The sequence below is a fragment of the Ornithodoros turicata genome, chromosome 8 (assembly GCF_037126465.1).
Source record: "Ornithodoros turicata isolate Travis chromosome 8, ASM3712646v1, whole genome shotgun sequence".
Classification (NCBI taxonomy): Eukaryota; Metazoa; Arthropoda; class Arachnida; order Ixodida; family Argasidae; genus Ornithodoros; species Ornithodoros turicata.
The window spans coordinates 13,718,145-13,724,214 of NC_088208.1; positions in this window are offsets into that span (position 1 = coordinate 13,718,145).

Here is a 6,070-nt window from a genome sequence, read left to right on the forward strand (position 1 = left end):
TGAAACGCGCGGCTTTATTCTGTACGTGTTCCAGCTTGTCGATTAGGTATATCACTGTTGAGGATTCCAAAATTCCAAACAATACTGGCGTACTCTAGTTGCGGCCTCACAAGGGCGGAGTACTCCAGATACTTAACTTCGGGTGAGGCAAGACGGAGGTGACGGCGCAGAAATCCTAACGACTGGTAGGATTTTAGGGTTATGTTTTCAATATGATTCTTCCACACGCTTAAAAATGAACTTCATCCCATAGCACGCTCCTAGCAAACCATCATCCCGAATGATATCGTTATCTGCCCTGATTTGTTGAAAACAGGAGGCGTACGCCTTTTCTGTGAGAATTATGAACAGCATAAGTGTCACAAAAAAGGCGTACGCCCACCGTTTTCAACAAATCAGGGCAGATAACGATATCATTCGAGATTATGGTTGGCTAGGAGCGTGCTATGCGGTGAAGTTCATTTTTAAGAGTGTAGGTATTTAAAAGAAGAGACTTTTTCCAATGGGATTGCCGATGTCCGGTGGACGAACGATATAGGAGATTGTAGAGTTGTAAAAGACATACCTTTAGTTTTTTCGGTGTTGATCTCCATCTGCCAGTCGGTACACCATTGACAAAGAACTCCTAAGTCTCTTATTGGCAGCGACAGTCAGATGAGCTTTGGATTGTGCGATATAGAACGCAGTCGTCCGCGTATAATCTGACGGAAGATGAAATTGACTTCTGTAGATCATTGATGTAAATTAATAAAAGAACTGGGCCCGAGACAGATCCTTGGGGGACACCAGACTTAACTGGAACGGGAGGGGAGATGGTAGAGTCAATAACGACTGACTTGAGTCCGGTCACTTAGAAAAGCGCGTGTCCATTTAAGGATCGACAACTCGAAGTTGAGCTCAGCTAATCTGTGCATAAGGCGAACGTGAGGGACCTTGTCAAACGCCTTTTTAAAATCAATGAACACTGTGCCTGTTTGGCCGAGAGAGTGAGTTGTGTCATGGAGGTCTGTGAGAAGCTCAAAGAGTTGAGTCTCGCGCAGGACCGATTTTTTCTAAAACCGTGCTGGTTGATTAAAAGGATATATACATATACATATAAAGGAAAGGACATTGCTGCAATGTTGTACGTTTTGCATGCAGCATTTCCGAGGCACTTGCTCCGAGTGCTGCAGCAACACAATGTTTGCACAGTCTGGTTCTATCTGTAATTCCCACCAATAAACAATGAATGAAATCTTCGGAACTTCCCGTGACGTTCGCCCGTCATTTATCAGTTTGTTTTTGAGGACGTCCCAAGCAAGCAATGGCCGATAGCCGACGTTTGGCAAAAGGTCGGATGACAACGGCCAACGGCTCTTTCGGCCGTCCAACGCTGGCGTAATGTTGCATGGTGATTGGCAAAGCGAGGTTTGGAAAGCCGTCGGCCAGGGTACACTGTTAAAACAGAACTTCACCACATAGCACGCTGCTAGCCAACCATCATTCCGAATAATATTATTCTGTGTACTTATTTGTTCAAAACAGAGGGGAGGCGCCTATCTGAGACAAGATAATCTGTCCCAAATAGGCGCCTCCTCCCATTCTCAACAAATCAATGCACAGAATGATATCATTCGGAATGATGATTGGCTATGAGCGTGCTATGTGGCGAAGCGCTGTTTTAACAGCGTACAGATTCGTACCTAAGAAACGAGCTCCTTGGCCAAGCACTTGCCAAAGCTGAGACCAATCTCGAGTGGGGGAGAGGGTAACGCGGACTGGTGTAACAATGCGTAAACTCTACTTTCGAAGGACCAAGTGAATGTCTCAAACCAAAAGCAGTAAGAAACAGAAGCAGTATCTTCATTGGGATTTAATAAGACGATAGAGGTTATCGCTTTTGATTCGAGGAGAGAGGGAGGGGTACGCCTTTTTGCGGCAATTACCATATACCCGAATTGCCACAAAAAGGCGTACGCCCCTCTCTTTCTCGAATCAGAAGCGGTAACCCTATCACTCGTGGCCATGGTTAGCGCACAGCGTGCTATGCGGTGAAGCTTTGTTTTTAGAGCGTAGGAGCGTGCTATGTGGTGAAGTTCTATTTTAAAAGTGTGTTTTTCTGGGTCTTCGGTCTGATCCGATACGGGGGTAAGGCCGAGGTACGCCGGTAAAAAACTGCGCACCTCGGATTCATCCGAAAAACTCCGCTTTCATTGGGTTAATGTCTGAGTTATCGGCAACAAAGTTGTGCTTTGAAGAGATACAGTATTTACAGTATTTCGTGCGTTTCGTGTTCCGCCCGGGTGCCTGGAATCGCGCATCATCTCAAAACTTTCACAGTCACGTGGCATTTTCCTTGTATGAAGACACCTGTTCTTTCCGTGGCTGTCACTGTCACATCACAGCACCAATTTCTTCCTACTGATTTCAGAGACAAACCGATGTAAAATAAATATAAAAACCGAAGAACTCCGACGCATCCGAAAAAATCGTAACCTCACGAAAAACGCTCTCCGGTAATGACTAAAAATAAGCTTCGAAAACCCTGAACCCTATAACGCTGGCGTACGGTGCATTGATTGCTGTCGTCTGCTCACATTTGTGCACCACATTGTGCTGACGTTCACTAACTCCAATCTGCTACGTAAATTACTGAAAACAATATTTATTTCAAGCGGCAAGCGTGCGAACTCGCGCCCTTTAGCCCAAAGAGAAAAGCCAGGGCGCCGCCAGAACGGGCCCTTGAACTCCCAACTGTTTATGCGAACCTCCGCATCTAAGTATATCATATATCATGTACTACATCCTCGAAAGAGGACAGGCAGTCGAGAAATAAAGATGGAGGAGTGTCGTTGGGAGGAACCCGAGAGGTCTGCCTGCCTGATTAGGCGGCATGTTTCTCGGGAAGGGAAAGGTGGTGGAGAGGAGGAGAGGAAAGGGTGAAGTGGAAGACCGAGCGGAATCCGCTCGGGGGGGGGGGGGGGGATAGCTGCGTCCATGGGCCGACTTCAGGGGAACTGTGCCGGCATACGCCTATTACACATCTGAGGGAAACCCAGGAAAAACCCCAGACGGCACAGCCGGCTTCGAACTGCGGACCTCCCAGTCTCCAAGCGCACGCGTTACCGCTGCGCCACCGGAGCTGATCCCGAGCGGTCGTGCGTTTTGAGATAGACCAGAGAGAGAGAGAGAGAGAGAGAGAGAGAGTTGCCTACCAATATATAACAAAAACGAACTTCAACTTGTAACCTACACTCTTAAAAATGAACTTCACCGCATAGCACGCTCATAGCCAACCATCATCTCGAAATATATCGTTATATGCCCTTATTTGTTGAAAACGGGGGGCGTACGCCATTTTTGTGACAATTATGAACAGCATAAGTGTCACAGAAAAGGCGTACGCTCCCGTTTTCAACAAATTAGTGGGCTTAATCGCTTCATCGTCGTTATGGTCGTTACGAGCTAACGAGTGGCAGGGTTCTTCAAAAGGTGGGCACGTGACACATTGCACGTGGCGTGTACCACGGCATTCAGGTATCGCGCGAAGAGCGCCGTGCACGTATTTTATCACGTGCCCGCCTTTTTAAATTTCCCGCCCGCTTTTTTGAATTTCCCGCCACTCGTTAGCTTGTAACGACGATGAAGCGATTAAGCCCCCAGGGCTGTTAACGATGTCATTCGAGATGATGGTTGGCTAAAAGCGTGCTATGCGGTGAAGTTCATTTTTAAGAGTGTACTCCAAGTTACAAAGTTAACGTGGTCCTCATGAGGTTACTGGAACTCAAAAGTAACGAGTTAAGATAAAAGCTTCCAAAAAAGCTTCTCCAGGCTATGACCGGCTCCCCTTTGCCTGCTTTGTGTATTGTCAGCAAGCAAGGGAACTACCTATTGATCCCCTTTGCCTCCGTTCGCGCCGTTTGCACCGGTTCGCGAATTAATTAGCCCGAGGATTGAACTGATACACCCTGCACTCTAAAAACAGAACTTCACCGCACAGCACGCTGTGCGCCAACCATTGCCGAGAGTGATAGGGTTATCGCTTTTGACTCGAAGAGAGAGGTGGGCGTACGCCTTTTCGTGGCAATTTGGATACACGAAAATTGCCACAAAAAGGCGTACGCCCACCTCAAGCCATCACTCTCGGCAATGGTTGGCGCACAGCGTGCCACGTGGTGAAGTTTCGTTTTTAGAGTGTGTTTATATTAAATAGAAGAAGCGTAGTTCTTATGGTGAATTGTAAGTTGCAAGCGTTCCTAACATTCGTGAAAACCACGCTCATGAAAAAAAGAAAAAGAAAAGATGTGTGTCGAGTACACGTGTCCCTAAAGTCTCGAAAACAGATTTCAGATTTGTGTACGCAGAGGTTAAGCTTTGTCACGGTCCCAAAAGTTACTAAAAAAAGATAAAGAAGGAAAGCAACAAAGGGCGTGAATCGGTACCGAAAACCAAAATGGAAACGTACCGGCAGGAAACGAAAACAATAATGGTGGCAACCGAAACTGAAACGGAGACAAATATAACGGAAATAAAGGAAACGAAAAAAAAAAAATCCGTTTCCTTTTCCTGATTTTCATGCAGTAGAAGGAGTTACTTGTGAACAGTTGCCCCCTAACCCGCTGACAGCCACCGATCACTAATGAATAATAATAATAATATTAATAACAATAATAATAATATTTTTTATTAGTGCCCAAGAACGGCCGCTAAGGCCATGGTGTTGGCGCACACAATACACATAACTCACAGTGGATACAATACAGACATAAACGCACAAATAATTATGTACAGACACGTATATAATACATATACAGTGGGATACTAACAGAGGTACATTACAAACATAACAGGCATACGTACTTACATATTTACAGACGAATATACCACGCAGTACACGCGATGAAACATCAGCAACAAAACTACAATACATAGATTACATAAGTTGGAATTTTACTAAGAAGGTTGGAAGAAAGTTGGAAGTTTACTAAGATGGAATGAGACGATATACGGTACAAAACAAAGGAAAGAATCACGATTGAAAATTCACTGATGAAGGAAAGAAAAAACGACGCGATGCGCTGGAGGCGTGGAAAATATCACATGTGGGGGAAAGCGAGTTCAGAAGCATTTGGCATCGGGTAATTGGATCGCTGGGGCAGAAGCGTTTAACGTAGAAGACTGGTGGATTACGAAAAGCCGCGCGATAGGGATACAAAAGTTTAGGAGGCTCAGCAGGAGTGGCGAATCAACACGGGCATGGACACATTTGTACAGAAATCCAGAATCCACAGAATGCATTACGAAGAAGGAGAACGAAACACGAGGAGCAAAAAGGATGCCGTTCGTAGTTCAGTGGTTGTCTTCCTTGTTCAAAGTCTTTATTTTTTTTTCTTTGTGGATGCGTGCCACTAGACCGCTTGCGTTCTTGTATCCTTTCCCGAGTCGGCGCTCCCATTGAGGTGCATATTATCTTTGTTGCAGCCCTGTACGAGGTCACGTTACCCGGGAAAGCCAATAGACTCTGCACACGCCACCGCGCCTCCTCACGCTAGGATCACACCGCTCCATGAATTCCGAAACTATACGCAATGCAAGCAACTGTATAACATCGAAACTGGAAAGCTATCGCGTATGTCACGTGACTTCGCTTCTCGGGGCAAGTTATATGTTCTTTTTAACACCAAGAAATATTACATTCTTAGTTATATGCACTGTTATGTTCCGATATGTAAATACGGTATTGCTATCCGGAATTTCGGAATATTCATCTTTCGCAGCGACGTCCGCAACGTACGTTGGGCGCTGCAATCGCAGCGGGCACGAGCGGGAGGCATTGTTTAAAAACGAAACTGGCGAGCGGATTGTCGGGCTCAAACGGCTCAAACGTGACGGCAGTGATGCTCGACAGCGAGTACTAAAATACTATATTCTATACTTGGTCCTACGCTCCAGGGAGTACTCAACCATATTTCGACAGCATTGACAGCGAAGGTGAGTGATTTAATTCGCTTACGGGTAAAGTATGAAGAACAAGAAAAGCGCCAGTATAAGTTCCTCTCGAGTTGCAGCTGTGGATTATACGCGGAAAGAT